Source organism: Mus pahari, chromosome 12 (assembly GCF_900095145.1).
Source record: "Mus pahari chromosome 12, PAHARI_EIJ_v1.1, whole genome shotgun sequence".
NCBI classification, from domain to species: Eukaryota; Metazoa; Chordata; class Mammalia; order Rodentia; family Muridae; genus Mus; species Mus pahari.
This window is the reverse complement of record NC_034601.1, coordinates 10,735,095-10,753,104: the sequence shown is the minus strand read 5'-3', so window position 1 is coordinate 10,753,104 and position 18,010 is coordinate 10,735,095. Positions and strand designations below refer to the sequence as shown.

At 40.4% G+C, this 18,010-nt stretch overlaps 1 pseudogene; it reads right to left on the bottom strand.

Annotated features, from left to right (window-relative positions):
• Positions 1–2,561: 2,561 nt before the first annotated feature.
• Positions 2,562–18,010, bottom strand: part of LOC110330000 — a 46,329-nt pseudogene continuing 30,880 nt past the window's right edge.

Sequence of the window (18,010 nt, the reverse complement as noted above, 5' to 3'; positions counted from 1 at the left end):
AGGCGACTCTTCTAAGGACAACATTTAATTGGGGCTGGCTTACAGGTTCAGAGGTTCAATCCATTATCACCAAGATGGAAACATGGTGGCATCTAGGCAGGCACGGTGCACAAGGAACTTAGAGTTCTGCATCCTCGTCTGAAATTCTGCTAGCAGAATACTGGCATCCAGGCAGCTAGGATGAGGGTCTTGAAGCCCATGCTCACAGTGTCATACCTACTCAAACAAGGCCACACCTACTCCAAAAGTAAACTCTGTTTTATAAGTTACCTTGGTCATGCTGTTATATCAAGGAATAGAAAAGACACTAGGACAACATCTACGTAGTTCCTAAAGTGCACTATTATGCTGTGTCTTTATCTTCTTATATTTATGCCTACATGTATCAGCAGAGTGTCATCTAACCATTGTTTGAGATGGCTGAGTGGACCTCAGTGTCTCTGGGTTAAAGGTGTCACCAGAGTTCGACAGTGTAGGGAAGCAGAAGGGCACTTTAATGGTGGGGGTCTCATGGATGGGAATTAGGCATGTCTTCAAAGAGAATATGAGAACTCCAGCTCTTCTCTCTCCCTCTCTGCTTCCCAGTTTCTGTGTTCAGGTAGATTTCCTTTGCTCTATTTCCTCACTATGATGAATTATGCTCCCACAGACACAAAGCAACAGGGCAAAGTGATAAAGAAATTCAAGTTTCTTTAATTCAAGATTTTTACAAATATTAGTTAATAACATATTTTGCCTTGTAATTCCATGAGCCAACATTATCTTTCCCTCTTAAGTTAGTCATGTCTGTTATGCCACAATAATATTTCTGACTATCTTGTAGTCGATTCTACTATGATCCCTCACAGGTCAATCAAATCCTTATATTACAGTGAAGTAAGTTTCCATCACTGTTTTCCTAGCAACTATACTGAGATTCCATGTCACCTCAGTCAGAATGGCTATCACAAAAAAACAAAAAAAAAACAAAAAACAAAAAACAAAACAAAAAAAAACCAAAAAAACAACAAAAAAAAACAAATGACAATTAATGCACATGAGGATATGGAGAAAGAAGAACCTTTGTGTGTGTGTGTGTGTATATGTGTGTGTGTGTGTGTGTGTGTGTGTGTGTGTGTGTGTGGTGGGGAGTTGGGGGAGTTTTTGTACAAGGTCTTTTGATTATTAGCCCTGGCTTGCCTGGTAATTGATATGTAGCACCAGAGTGGTCTCAATTTCATAGTAATCCTCTTTTCTTAGTCTCATGTTTTGTGATTACAAGTGTGCAATACCATATCCAGCCTCTTTGGGTTTTTAAAAATCATTATGATTCTTGTTTATTCCTGACTATTACTCAATAATAAAAAACAATAGAATCAGTATTGTCTATGCTAGGTGTCAAACCTGGGCAGATGGATCAGGTGCCTGTTTAACACACCAAAGTAGATTCTGGCCACCAGGTTTCCCCTGCATTATGTGGTCCCTAACTGCCATAGAGCCCTCTGGGCTGGCATACCCCAGCCCTATCCGAAACTTCCACAGCCCAAGGGTTGAGCTGCCTTTATGTGATCAAGCCATTTTGGTTACCCACTCCTTTTGTACCTTTGGCTTCCTGGCTGCTGCACTCGGTCCCTCTCTCATCTTTCCCTTCCCCTCTCCCATCTTCTCACATAGCTCAGGGTCATGTTATCTCTGGACTCTCCCACATGTCCCTGCCTCTGGTTATGCTCTCCCATGTATCTATAACAAACATTCTCCTCCACCATACCTAGGAGCAGTCACGTTCGTTCCCCTTTTACTTCCTTTTTTCACTCAGTATATATTGTTCAGTTGAGTCACACATGTGCACACAAAGGGGAAAATGGGGAAAGGAAAAAAGATTGGACAATTTCCTCAAACATTCCCACTTGTTAGCTTAAGCTGGCAAGAAGTATTGGCCAAGCTGAAATTGTATGGCATCTTATAAATGATTGCAGAAGGAAGGGAAGCAGAATGAGGTCCTTTGGAAGAAAAACAGGAAGAATTTTTTGAAAACAGTGAAAAAGAGATGAGTGTGCATCTCTTGGGTTATGTAAGACAAATATTCTCATTAGCCTATTAAACAAAGACATCTCCTTACTAGTTCCATTGCTATCACTCTATTCTCCTCAAAGTTAAAAACAGTCAGCATAGAAATTGAGGTATATCCCTGGGATCCTGGGGTCTAGACAGTGGTTCTCTTTCCTTTGACTGTAAGAAGAAAGTGGAGGCAGTCTGGCTAGTTAGGTACTTGGGATCCTGTTGGGATCTTAAAGCCATGGGGAAAAGTCTGTGATATTCAAACTTTAACTTTTATAAATTTACTGGAAATACTTTAAAAGATGATTGTCATTCACAATCCAGTATGACTGCAATTCAAATGGCAGGCTTACTTTTGTTAAGAGCTAAATTACCTGCATAAAAGATTCTCTGTGCAAATTGCCATATAAAATTCCAGTGCTAGGAGTTTGTCAAAACAGTTGGAAGATACGAAACAAAGTAAAACAAAAACGAAAACAAAACAAAACAAAAAAGTAAAGTAGGGCTTCAACTAAGGTGTGTGTTTAGGTGGCAGTCAGCACTTTGGGAAGAGCCTTAGTGAGCACAGAGGCAAGGGTAAGGCAAGCTTCAGGCTCCGGCCTGCGGGCTCTGGGCTGCGGGCTCTGGGCTGCGGGCTCTGGGCTGCGGGCTGCGGGCTGCGGGCTGCGGGCTGCGGGCTGCGGGCTGCGGGCTGCGGGCTGCGGGCTCTGGGCTGCGGGCTCTGGGCTGCGGGCTGCGGGCTCGGGCTGCGGGCTCCGGGCTCCGGGCTCCGGGTTCCGGGCTTTAGGGTCCAGGCTTCAGGTTCCAGAGGGCCACTTTGTGCTTCTTCTCCCTCACTGAGTCAACTAAAGAAGTGTCACAGGTCTGGAGAACAGATTCATTGTGAGTAAAGGCTCTCTAAATTTAGCTCCCAAGGTGTGGTGGCCTTATCCTGGATTTCCTTAGTACTGTGCATAAAATATGAGAAGTGGCCTAGAACTGCTTCTGGTATTAGCCTTGCTTCTAAATGATCTGTTGGGCTTTTTTGTTTGTTTGTCTATTTGTCTGTTTTTAAATGCGGGCTGGAGAGCGAGCTCAGTGGTTAAGAGCACTGGAGCAATGGCTGCTCTCCTAGTGGTCCTGAGTTCAATTCCCAGAAACCGCATGGTGGCTCACAACCGGCTGTAATGGAATCCACTGCCCTTATTGGGTGTGTCCCAGAAGCTGGAAATAGCCCAGATGTCCCTCGACAGAGGAATGGATACAAAAAATGTGGTACATTTACACAATGGATAAGGACTCAGCTATGAAAAACAATGACTTCATGAAATTCTCAGGCAAATGAATGGAACTAGACGATATCATCCTGAGTGAGGTAACTGAGTCACAAAAGAGCATATGTGGTATGTACTCACTGATAAGTGGGTATTAGGAAAAAAAGCTCGGAATACCCATGGTACAACTCACAGACCATATGAAGCTCAAGAAGAAGGAAGACCAAAGTGTAGATGCTTCAGTCCTTCTTAGAAAGGGGAACACAATAATCACCGGAGGTAGAGGGAGAGAGGAGGGGGAGAGAAAAAGGGGAAGGTTGAGGTGTGGGAAGAGACAGGAGACCTCTTGCTTCCCTGGCATCTGGGATGACATTAGCTGAACAAAGGGGAGATAGAACCTGTAGAGGTTAGGCATATCTAGATGTTAGGCATGGCCCCTGGTTGAGGAATGGGGCCACCCCCCCATCTCAAAAATATTAACCCAGTATTGCTCCTGTCTAAAGGAAATGCAGGGACAAAGAGCGGAGCAGAGATTGAAGGAAAAGGCCATCCAGAGACTGCCCCGCCTAGGGATTCATCCCATATGCAGACACCAAACCCGGACACAATTGCTGACGCCAAGAAGTGCTTGCTGACAGGAGCCTGATATAGCTGCCTCTTGAGAGGCTCTGCCAAAGCCTGACCAATACAGATGTGAATGCTTGCAGCCAACCATAGGACAGCACGGGGACTCCAGTGGAGGTGTTAGGGGAAGAAGGACTGAAGGAGCTGAAGGGGTTTGCAACTCCATAGGAAAAACAACAATATCAACCAGCCAGACCCCCCCCCCAGAGCTCCCAGGGACTAGATCACCACCTAAAGAGTATGCATGGAGGGACCCATGGCTCCAGCTGCACATGTAGCAGAAGATTGCCTTATCTGGCATCAATGGGAGGGATGGACCTTGGTCCTGTGGAGGCTCAATGCCCCAGCGTAGGGAAATGCTAGGGTGGTGAGATAGGAGTGGGTGGGTGGGCAGGTGGGGGAACACACTCATAGAACCAGTAGGGGAGGGGGATGGAATAGAGGGGTTGCAGAGGGGAAACCAGGACGAGGAATAACATTTGAAATATAAATAAATAAAATATCCAATAAGAAAGTACATGGCCTTTCCACGAATCACAAGATTGAAGATAGCAAGGCCAACTAAAAGCGGGTAATTATACTTATTACAAATAGAGTCAAAAAGACACAAAATGAGGATCCACCTCAGGCTCTTTCTGGAAGGGCTCTATTGCTTCTGTCCTAGCCATCAGTCTCTCATTATGCTTAGAACATATGTAAGCACTTTGAGAACACTGGAGAAAACAAAACCAGACACAATAAAATTAAACACCTTTGATGCTGAGCATTTCTCTGAAAAACAAAACGCAGTCTTCTTCCAGACAAAAATGACCTTAGTATTCAGTTCTAAGTGCAATTGAGGACCCTCTATCTACAGAAGGTAGGTACCATTGGGTACCTTAATTATTTTTAAGACAAAAATTGAGGCCAATCTCATTCAGCTGAGCTTTTGATCCCTCTTACCCAGAGTTGTATGAACTTAAGGCAAATGACATCCCCTCAACTTCAAATCCTCTACCCTTGGCACCCCAAAATTGGTAAAAACTGCTCACAAGGATGTTCCATTTGATCCATAAATGTCATGTCAGTAGCTGTGATGGATAATCTTCATAGACAACTAAATTGAATTGAGAAGAATGTATGGTTTTGGTAGCAAACACCTCTGGTTGTGTCTGTGTGGATATTTCTAGAGAATAATGTGGCTTGAATGTGGCTTATTCTATCCCATAGGCTGCACCTACGGTGGAACAAAGTGGCAGGCAGCTAGCACAGGCATTCTTTCTCTCTGCTTCCTGTGCACCACACAGTGAGTTGTTCTGCTCTATCACACTTTTCTGATGTGCCTGACTGAAAATATAATTCAAAATAAGACTTTTCGCCGGGCGTTGGTGGCACACGCCTTTAATCCCAGCACTCGGGAGGCAGAGGCAGGCAGATTTCTGAGTTCGAGGCCAGCCTGGTCTACAAAGTGAGTTCCAGGACAGCCAGGGATACACTGAGAAACCCTGTGTCGAAAACAAACAAACAAACAAAAAACAACAAAAAAAAAAAAAATAAAATAAAGTAAGACTTTTCTTCTTTTAAATAGCCTTGTCAGATATTTAGCCATGACAAAAAGCTAAATGAAATTAAAGAACTAAGATCTATTAGTTGAAAGGGCATTTGTCATGAAGGACAATCCTTCATTACGTCATGGCCTGCTCTTTGCTGCTAGCTAGGACACAGAACACCTGTTTACCACACACATCTACCCTCGCGGTTTGCTCAACCTTTAACTTACTTTTGTTGAATTTATGTGAATATCTTTATCAATCCACAACTTATCTTTTTCCCCTTTCACACGAATCATTATAAAACAAATCATTTCATTTTGTTATGGTCCAATATTTTAACTTCTTCTTTACAGACTACGTATATCTTCTACCTCGTCCTTCTGACAATTACTTGGAGCAAAGTTTTGTCATATGGGTTTGCTCATTTCTGCTTTCAGTTCTGTCATTTTTACCTTCACATAATTCACATATTTGAAACAGCTTTTATAATGTTCCTATTAATTTGATGGTCTCTTTACTATATATACTCTTCTTCCTGGACTGTCATAATTTTCTTGCTCTGTTGTTTTTGTTAGTTTCTTTTGAAGAATATTAATGATTTCATTATATTTAGACTTTAATCAACTCTAGTAATCTTTGTATTTTGTTATGTTGCATCATTTATGCTTATGAAAATTATTGGTACTTTAGTGGTTAAATATGCCATTCTGTTCATTTTAAAATATTATTATTTCTTTAATTTTGAACATAATATAATTAAATAATTTCCTAATTATTCAGTGTGTTCCACCTAACCCTCTCATATACCTCTCCTTGCTCGCTTTCAAATTCATTGCTATTTGTTTCATAATTGTTATACACACACACACACACACACACACACACACACACAAACACTAATACAAGCAAAGTGAAAAACACATAGATATTTCTAAATATATATATATATGTACAATCTGCTCAGTCTGTATAATGTTACTTGTATGTATATTTTTGAGTGCTGATTATTGGGTAATGGATGACCAATACCATCTTTCTCTTACCTCTTTCTCCAGCCCTTATCATTCCTTGGTTGCCTGTTGTTCCTTGTGGAGGGTTGAAACCTCATGGGATTTTCACCATCCAATTTGGCATGTTTACTGTTGTCTTTTTTTTTTTCACATCATGTTTAGTCAGTCATATTAGTGAGTCTTTATGGGAATAAATACTAAGATTCCTAGGAGAAGCAATCTCACAGAGAACTCCCCAATATTCTGGCTCTTATAATCTTCCCAAGGCTTCTTCTGCAATGATCACTGACCCCTAGGTGTGAAAAAATGTCTTGTAGATATATCTTTTGGGACAAGGATCCACAACTTTGTATTTTTATTGGTTATAGTTTTCTGTCATGGTCTCCATCTGTTGCAGTGAGACATCTCCTTGGTGAGGGGTAAGAACTATGCTTATCAGTGAATATAAAGGCAAATATTTGGAATGCAGTTAGGGATTATGATGGTTTAGTAAAATGATGGTTGTGGGGTGGGTCTTTTTCAAAAATTGATAACTTCTCTAACCCTGGGTATTTGGCTAGATTTCCAATGCCAGGCACAACTTTCCCCTTGTTCAGTAGCACGTAAGTCCTATTAAGTAACTATTGATTACTACCAAGGTTATATATACCACCTCTGTATCCTTTGGGCTATCATGCCATCCTGGCTTCTTTTGTGGTTCATAGTATTATAACTGGATGGGACTATATGGATTTCTCCCTTTGGATGTTTGCCTGGTGTCTTCTGCTGTCTTCAAAGTTAGTCTTCAGGGAGGAAGCTTTCAGGTCATTCTAGCTCAGGGTTCACTTGACTCTGTTTCAGAAACCCACGGGGTCTCCAGTAATAGGGACTTACCTTCTAACTCTGGGGACAACCAATGCCAATAAGCCTGTAATTTTTTGAGAATCTCTTGGAAAACTCTGACCAACAGCTCAAAACAGGACTTGTCCTGGTTGACGATGGAGTTTCGTGAGATGCTTTGCTCTTGGAGGAATCAGTGTCAACCGAGATGGGAAAATTTCAGTTAGCCCAGATGTACATGTATTACAGGCATTTTAGATGGATAGTTTGCAGTACGTGACCTTATGGCTTCTTCAGAAATCCTTCTATTATGTTACCTTTCTCCCTTTTCCTTATGCCTTTATTTGTCCCTCTCATTGGAGATTTCTCTGTTTTCCACATTTTCCTAATAAGATCCCTTGTACTCTGCTATTCTCCTCTCCACCGTTTCACTGCCTGGAAATGGTCTCTTTGAATTTTGCTGGTTTCCCTAGTTACTCCAGGATATGATCTCACACATGAAGATATGGAACTAGGTGCCTCAAATGAAGGAGAGAACATGTGATGCTTGTCTTTCTGGGTCTTGGATTATCTCACTAACCATAATCTTTTATAGTTACATCCATTTGCCTGAAATTTTCATGATTTCTTTTATCTTTATAGACAAGCAGTACTTATAGTACATATGTACCACATTATCATTATCCATTCTTCACTTTAAGAACATTTTATCATTATCCGTTCTTTACTTTAAGAACATTTTATCATTATCCATTCTTCACTTTAATAATATTTAAGTTGTTTACACTTACCAGACATTGTGAATAGAACAGCAATATCTATTAAATGATAAATATGATCGAACAGATATCTGCAAAAGACTTTGTAGCATCCTTTGGGTAAATCCCAAGGAGTGGTAAAATTGAGTCATACAGTATATTTTGTATGTATCTGTGTGAGAATTCACCCCACTAATTCCTAGAGAAGCTGGACAAGTTTGCAATCCCACCACAAAGAATGAGGGTTCTCTTTTCTCCACATCTCATCCAAAAAAATTGTTTTTCCACTGTTATTGATCTTTGCCATTCTGACTGAGGTATGATGAAGTTTCAAAGTTATTTTGATTTACATTTCTTTAATCGTTAGGAATGATGAACATTTGAGCTAATTTTTGGGGATTTTTTTCTTTTGAAAATTATGTGTTCATGTCCCTGGCCAATTCTTTGAAGTAGTCATTTGTTGATGTTTTTGGGTGTTCGTTTGACTCTGTTTTTATAAGTCTTTATCTGTGTATTAATACTATGTCAGATGTATGGCTAGCAAATATTTCCTTTCATTCTGTGGCATTTCTCTTTCCCAGATTCATTATGTCTTTGGTTGGGCAGAACATTTTACTTTTATGAAATTCCATTTGTCAGTCATTAGCCCTCAGTCTTGGGCAAATAGAGTCTGATCCAAAAAATCCTTTCCTATGTCTACATCATGTAGGGTACTGCCTGTTTTTTGGTGTTTCAGGTTTTATGTTTAAGACATTGATCTATTTAGAGTTAGTTTTTTTGTGCAAAGTAATAGATACTTGTCTAATATGCTATTTCTACATTCAATTTTCACAGTATCATCTATTGAAGATGCTCTTTATTTTCTCCAGAGTATGGTTTTAGAATTCTGCTGTGACTCCTTCAGACCCTAGACTTCGTTGTTGTTGTTGTTGTTTCCGGAAGGCTTTTGTATTAATATTCTGATCTCATTATTTGATATTTGTCTGCTTAGGTTGTTGATATCTTGCTTTGCTTTTGGTGGTCAGACTGAATCTAGAAATTCACTTCTTTCTTTCAGGTTTTCCAATTTTATGGACTACAGGTTTTTGAAACATTCTCTTACTTATGGTATTCCAAATTTTGTTGTTGTCTGTTGTAATGTTTCCCTGTTCATTGATGATTCTCTTAACTTGGGTTCTTTTCTTTTTTCTTTTTGGTTACTTAGGCCGAGAGTCTGTCAATCTTCTTTGTCTTCATAATGAACAAGTGTATAGATCCATTGATTCTTTTTATTGTTTTCTTTGTTTCTGTTTCATTAATTTCTGTTGTGATTATTGAAATTATTTGCAATCCACTTGGTTTCTATTTGGTTTGATCTTGTTATTCAACAGTTTTTGTTGTACCCTTAAGTCATTTATTTGTGCTCTTTCTGATATTTTAGGTTTTTGGAGTTATAAATTTCCCTCATCAGACTTCTTCCAATTGGTCCCAGAGATTTTGTTGTGTTGTGTTTTTATTGTCATTATTCAGTAATGAGTTGTTTCATTTTTCTGAGTTTGTGTATTTACTAGAGATGTGTTTGCTGTCGATTTTAAGTTAGATTGCAACGTTGTCAATACAGGATATTATTTTGAATTTGTAAAGATTTCTTTATATCACATGATGTAGTCCATTTTGGAGAAGCATCGATGTGCTGCTGAGTAGAATGCATGGTCTTTGGTGTTTTGGTTTTGGTTGAATATTTTATAGATATCTGTTAAGTCCAAATGTATGATTTTGTTTGTTTGTTTGTTTGTTTGTTTGTTTTTTTCGAGACAAGGTTTCTCTGTGTAGCCCTAGCTGTCCTGAAACTCACTTTGTAGACCAGGCTGGCCTCGAACTCAGAAATCCGCCTGCGTCTGCCTCCCGAGTGCTGGGATTACAGGCGTGCGCCACCACGCCCGGCCGACAAATATTATTAAAAGCACATGTAGGCAAAGCAATAAAAGTTCTTCTTTCACTTCACAATATGTTTTATATATATAGTTAAGCTCTTATTTTTCTTTTGAAGAATCATAATGTAGATTTTTCTACCAAGTCACTTAATACTTTTCTGTTTATTTGTGAAAATAACCTTCAATATCACAGACAGACTCACTTGGGACATCCTTACATGACTCACACTCATATAGTCAAGAATATGATTGGTGATCCAGGCCTGGTGGTACTCCCCTGTAACCTCAGCACCCAGAAGGCAGTAGCAAGAAGGTAGAGACCTGGGGTATACAGTGCAACTTTCTCTGATAAAGTTAAACAAACAAACACCACAAAATGACCTAGTGAATACGTTTTGAAATGGGATACCATGGGAACACTTTGTGATCCCATAAATCTGTTTGAATTGTTATCATGAGCCCTGTATACTGACACAACAACATGTAAGAATTACAGTTTGTCATGGAAGAAAGCTGACAATGAACATCCCATTCAGACAGAGCTTGGCTCTTTTACTTAGCCATAGGTGACTGTGGGCCTTTTGGGACCTCCCCTGGTCCCATTCTCTTGACTGTACACTGAATTTGGCTGCCCCTATATATCCATGGGCTATGTTTGTTTCTAGGACTTTCAAGAATATAACATCTTCAGCTGCTCAAGTATTTTACATATAGCTTCCATGGATGAAGTATGTGAAGGAATAATGCATATATGAAAACAACTAAGAGTTTGTAAATATGTTGATAAAATACTACATAATACAATTATGAGTATACATAAAACTAGTACCATATTTACAGTTTATTTTGTCTGGCTTCTCTTTATCAATTGTTCAGTAGAACAATTTAGGTACTTTCTGGAAAACTAAAGGGTTGGATTTTTAAAATAAAATATAACCTGTTATTTGCATAGCATTCCATGTTCTTTAATGCTGTCTAAATTATCTATAATGCATAATACAATGTAAATATTTCAAAAGCAACTGACTTATTGTAACATTCAGAGGAAATGATAAGAATGGAAGTCAACATTCATTCAGCACAGATATGATTTCAGCCAGTATTTTCTCTATAAAGCAGGTTTGATGCATGAATCTTTTACCGAGGCAGTTGAAGCTGTTTGGGTCCAATGGGTTCCCTGGTGCCTTATCCTCACATCTACTTACAGATTGACTCTGGAGCACATGGCTTGGGGTGGAAGCTCTGGACTTGAAGGCCCTAAGAGCAGGCTCATCTCCGTGGAAAATCCTATTGCTAGAAGTTGTTTGGGGCTGGAAAATCCTGAGAAATGCAGCACTAAATGATCATCTTCAAATGAAAGTTTATTCCCCGTTATATGAAACAGCCTTTAAATAAGATTAAAAAAAAAATCCATACCTTTCATGCCTGGCTTTCTGACAAAGGTGGCAAAACCATCAGAGACTGACTTGCACTTGGGGTTCACCAAGTTAGAATTTCAGTGTTACAATTGTGAGTTTGGTCTGATGATGTCCTGAGATGAACATAGAGAACAGATCCAGGAGAATTCCAGGAACACAGTGTTCATTTTACACACACACACACACACACACACACACACACACACACACACACACCCATTGGTCAACAGGGGTATTTAAGAAGAGAGTGTCTGGGGAAATTATGAAAGGAACACAGCGCTTCTTTCTGCACAGCTCATTTCCAGCACTCCCTGAGTTTCCCCCAATCTCAATTTCCAGCTGTGCAGGTGACTCCTCTGGATTACTCCCTGAACTCAATGCTTTTGGACATGGGCGAGGCACCTGCTCTCCTGGAAAAGCAGCTATAGGTAAATGACAGCAGCTCCAGGGACTTAGCTCATGTTTGCATGTGCAGACAGAGCAGTCACCTGTAGGAGCAACTTCAGTGTCTTGTACAGCGTTAGGAGTGCCTTCTCTGTGTGCCGCAGGGAGTTCACAGAACTGGATTCTTTTCTTGGCTCAGAATATTCCTTACTTGGGTAAGTTTGTTGACAGGATGAAAAGGAGCTGCCTTGTTTCCAACTGTTTCACAGAGTGAGTGTCTCTTCTGAAATTTAACGATGTCGTGCTGAATGCCTCAGACGAGCTCCTTTTCTTTCTTTGCCTCCTTGTACAGCTCTTTAGTATGCCTCTCCCCTCCCCGCCATAAAGTTACTGCCAAACAGAGAAACTCCTGGACCTTCTATCACATTTATAAAAGTAAGAATTGTTAAAAAAAAAATTCCAGAAGCTGTGGAAAGAACACCTCATATGTAATTCAAGAAAATGGCTCCTCTATTCTGTGCTCTGTATTCTCCAAGTACACTATGCTAGATATGAGTGATTCAGTAACTGGAGTTTCATTGGATGCCCACAGAGTAAGAGAAAGCAGTGCTGTTCTGGACCTTTGAGGATTATAGAGTACCTGATAATATCCCCAATCAAACAAGAATTGAGCAGTAATACTGAAGCCATCGATACACACATTGAGAGATCGCTGACTTTGAATGGGAGATTATTTTTAGCACATTTACTTTCTACAGAAGCTAGACCTTCTGTCAACCTTATACTGGAGAAAAGATTGTATATAATATGGATTTACTGTAGGCAGCATGTGAAAAATTGATGGAAGGGATGATTCAAATCCACAAACATTTATGGGGTACCCATCGTATGTGTCATGTGACCACTTCAGGGAAATCTAAGACCAAATGTACCACCTTATTTGTAATCATACTTTAGATGATGGCAAAGCACTGCAATGTGAATTCATTCAGTTCTTCAATATAACTTAGTACTAGCCAAAAGCACTGTTGCCTTGAATGATTTTTATATTCTAAAAGGTTTCAATTCTTTTGCAGTGTACATACTAAAAAGTTGAGTGTTAATTGCTTAATATAAAAAATGAGAATTGGATATATACCTGAAAAATTCTTATAGTAATCACCTTCTCTGTGCTTCATTTCCACCTTATCAGGATTACTTACATAACCTGCTTTGCAACGCTTAACCTTTCTCTTCATCCAGCAATATATTCCCCATCCTGTCTCTGATGCGATGGGGAAGGAAACACCATTGTGAATGATTGTGACAGCGGAATGGGAACCACACTAAAAAGACAGGTATGTGAATGGAGTGCTTCAAAAGATAAGTTTTCTGTTAAAAAAGCAAACAAACAAAAAAACCAGCATTGTTTTGGAAAGAGGGAATAAAAGAATGACAAAAATAAGAGCATAGAGTAGATAGCTAAAGTTGGCTAAGAACGTAAGAGAAAGAGCAGGTTAATGTTCATGCAGATGCCCTACAATGAACATAGATTGTTTCTCTGTGCTGAAAGGCCAAAAAACAAATCAAAATTTAATCTATCACATTTATTTGCATCTTGTTTCAATCTGTCACTGTGTTTCAATTAACTATGGTGACATAGCAGTTAGGTTTTACAAAGTGTGCTTTGGAGAAGTCCTAGTCTTACACAACAAAGTTGATTTGTAGAAAAAGTTCATATACAAGGTGGATCAAAGAGGGGTATGATGAACTGTAGATCCTATTGCAGAAACATGGAGATGTTTCCTACAGGGAAGAAGATATCGGCTTTTCTTTCAGGAAGAAAACAAAGGTCATATGTTCAGAAGAGCTGAAACCTGTAAGATCTTAAGGATCCTGTTCAAGCAGTGATCAAACTGCTGGGATAGACAGGAAGAGCTTCAGCCTATTTCAGCTTTTTTGTTGCAAGCTGAGCTACATAGAGGAGATTTCCCTTGTAGTTATGCCTCTTGCAAGTACTTTGAGGATCCTAGCTTTCATGAATCTTTGTGATGGCTTTGCAGGGATACAACTGCTTTTGAGTTAATCCTTGCTCTTTTAAGAAACCCCTCACTTATACTCTGTGAGTAACTCCAAGGAAAACTCATGCTTCACCAAGTTGAACTGTGGTTCAATCATTACTTTTGTCTGTCATTGGTTGGGATGTGCAGTCACTTCTTCCTAGAATAAAGTCTTCTATATGGCCATATATTCAGCATGAGGTAAGAGATGGCAGAAAGACCTCCGGGTGCCTTCATGTCACAGTGAGACTGACAGCTGCAGGCTTGACCTGCACTTGCCCCAGAAGTCTTTGTCACATATATAATATTCAAGCTCAAAATTATAACTCAGATCATGTTGAAGCTATCACAGAGGTAAATAAATTATTGTTCACCTAAATAATATTCTATGCAGTGGGATGATTTAGGAGAGACAGGGAAAAACAGTTGTTAATATTGCAAACTCTTTGCTTGGGGCTTCATAGTAAGCATGCATTGTTCTTGTATACATGTGCCCTTCCTCCAGCCTTGAGCAAGCTAAATAGACCTTAAGTGTTTGCCACAGCTGAACCTTAGCGACTCAGGTGGAGTCTTCTGCCTTGCTGCACCTGCAACTTCCTACAGGAGCAGACTGCCCACTGAGCTTGCTTTGCAACATAATCCAGCTGAAACAAAGCAACCTAATCCAGCTGGAACAAAGGATGGAGTCTGTGGACTCTTCCTATATAAATACAGTGCTGAATATTAAACTTTGAGCCTTGATCAGAAACTTTTGTCTTGGATTCACCCTTCTCTTGCACCCCATTCCCTTTTCATTTCCAGCCTGCCCTTTCAGGTAACCCAGTCCATCCATGGCTGCTGGATGGCTACATATAAAGGTTGTTTCAGTGCTCTGTTACCATACCCAGACACTTAAAACTAGACACTTAGACTTTACAGGACTCATCTACTTTATTCTATTTTGCATTTGGAAGCTCTCTGGAAACATAATCTAAAACTACAATTATTCTTCCTTTCTGCTTCATAGCACCAGTTCTCTTCTGAACATGATATGTTTATAAATTCACAGTGGCTGCAGTTGCCTACACCAGATCAATCCAGTCAGGGTTGCAACATGGAGTAGGAAGGACATCATGCACCCTGCCCTTATCCTAGTGCCTATGACAGTTGATAGCCTCTTGGGGAGAAAGAGTCTTAATGGATGTGGTCCCTGGAAAACTGACCATTCTCCAGGGGATGGGTCCACATATATGAATACATGGGTAGCAAAATATGGAGCTAATGGGTAATGTTTTAATAGGAGGAGGGTATGAAAGTAGAGGAGCAAGTAGGTGAGTATGGGTCTGAGAGGAGTTGGAAGAAATGAGACATAAATATAAACAAAAATGATTGTGTGAAATAGTCAAAAATTAATAAAAATGTTAAAGGATACTAAAAATGTGATTTTTTTTCTCATATTACTAAAATTATGCTTCCAGGAAATGGAAGACTCCAGCAATTACATTATAATTCATCATTCATTTGGGGTTTCTTCTCTCTCTCTCTCTCTCTCTCTCTCTCTCTCTCTCTCTCTCTCTGTAGTTTTTATTCAGAGGAAATTCCTAATAATGTTTGAACCTCTTGATCATGTGCTTTCTACTGTTCAGGTAATAGCCATTTATGCGAGTTTGCACATGGCGGAGGACTATGACTGTCTGGATTTATTCCCTGTATCCAATGGCCCTTGCCTTAGTAGTTCCCACTACTAAGAGAGAATTTTTTTGGGTAATCAGACAAAGAGTGAAGTTTTAAAAAACACAAAATCACATATTTTCAAAAGGGATAGTACAGTCCAAAAAACATACAAATAAGCAGTATTATACAGACTGAACAGGATACACACACAAACACACACAAACACACACACACACACACACATATAATAATAATTAGTGAAAAAAAAAAAAGGCCATGAATTTGAAGGAGAGTGGGAAGGGGTGCATTGGAAGAAAGAAAGGAAGAAATGTAATTAAATTATAATCTCAAAAAATAAGATTTCAATAAAAGAAAAACAGAGCAAGACTGAAAGCCCCTCTCTTCTCAGATTTTGAGTAACAAAAGAACATACGGAGTAGACAGAGCAAGCCCTGTGTGATCTGGTTCTGCTTTCAGAGAAAATGGGAGCAAGTAAAGGACCTATTAAGGACTGAGACTTTGAGACCTAGAGCATTTAAACATTGGACTTTTCCCAATTCTCTGGCCCACTTCCATTTTCTGGATTCCTTCTCTTTCCCAAATAAAACAGTCTTTGTTGCTATCACTGTCCATGTGTCTCAGGTCCAATTCTTTTTCTGGAACGCAAAAGCCTGGAAATCTCAGAGGGTGCCCTTTAGACTCTGAACCACACCTATAACAATCCTACCCACTAGGCATTTCCTCCATGGACTACAGAGCAATTAATCTCCCAAGCTGAAACATGAAGAAACCTGAATAAACCACTAGGTGTCTTTGTAGATCATGGCAATGCTCTTAACATATGTTTTAAAACAGAACAATGTCCACCTCTTCAAAATGGAATGTAGCCAAATAGTTCTTAACTTGCCCATATTAAGCACAGCAATGTGGATGACTAACTGCAAAGAGGAGGCAGACCAAATTCAGTAAATGCATTAAGAAAATAATCCAAGATGGGCCACAAAAATCAAACGAGACATCCCTTCCCACTTTCTGTGTAATTGAAATTATCAGCCTTGAAAAGACTAACCTTGCTTTGTACTTTGGCTCTAATGAGCCTTGGGAGGGTTCTCAGCCATACAACAGTATTGAGGGCTCCAGGACAAAGAAACTGAGCAGATACAAGATATAGTGCTCCCACTCAGTTAATAACTAGTGTTACCAAACGTCTTCCCCTATAATTTCTGTTTTGGAAGAAAAGAAGCACCTGCACCTGGGAGCTAAGGCTGTTTGTTCCACAGCCCTCTGTACACCGATCCCACCAAGAGAGAGCCGGACGCCCAGGAGTGCTCCCACACCCAGGCTTAGAAGTGAGATCTCCATTTTCTCTCCAATAGCTATCCAAATCAGGACTGGCCAGGAATGCACAGGACACAGGATCCTTTTGGTCACCATCTGCATATGGGAGCTGGGGCTATTCCATAGCCCTCTGTACACAGGTCCTGCCAGGGGAGAGCTCATCTCATCTGACACAGGCTTACAGGACCACAGGAGGGACAAGCTCCAGACAGAAACAGCAAGACCAACTAGCACCAGAGATAACCAGATGGCAAAAGGCAAGTGCAAGAAACATACCAAGAGAACCCAAGACTACTTGGTGTCATCAGAATGCAGTTCTACTACCACAGCAAGTCCTGGATACCTCAACACACTAGAAAAGCAAGATTTGGATTTAAAGGTGTCCGCCTGAGAGCGCCCTCACTGCCTGAGCTGGTAAGGGAGCCATCTTTGCTCCAGGTACACCCAGGCTCCGGTCGTTGCCAGGGAGAGGGCAGACTGCAGAAGGGACACAGCTTCTGGAACAGACCCCAGTTCTGGCTCCAGACATATGGGCACCATCCCCGCCTGAGCAGAGGTGTCTGCCCGGGAGCGCTCTCACTGCCTGAGCTGGTAAGGGAGCCATCTTTGCTCTGGTTCACCCAGGCTCCAGTTTGCACTGGTAAGAGTGTGGACCACCGAAGCTACACAGCTTTGGGACAGACAGGCTAGACTCTGAGGGACCCTGTCCACAATATGTCTCTCTCACCTGCTCTGGCAGACAGAGCCCTCCCGAGTGGTCACCTTTCCTCTGGTTGGGATTGTGCACAGATGTGTGGAGCCCAAAACAGGGTCTGTCCCAGAAGCTAGATTGCTTGTCTGTCCCAAAGCTGTGTAGCTTCTGTAGTCAATGGAATAGAATTGAATTCAATGGAATAGAATTGAAGACCCAGAAATGAATCCACACACCTATGGTCACTTGATCTTTGACAAGGGAGCTAAAACCATCCAATGGAAAAAAGACTGCATTTTCAACAAATGGTGCTGGCACATCTGGCAGTTATCATGTAGAAGAATGAGAATTGACCCATTCCTATATCCTTGTACAAAGCTCAAGTCTAAGTGGATCAAAGACCTCCACATAAAACCAGAGACACTGAAATTGATAGAGGAAAAGGTGACGAAAAGCCTCAAAGATATGGGCACAGGGAAAAAATTCCTCAACAGAACACCAATGGCTTGTGCTCTAAAAATCAAGAATTGACAAATGGGAC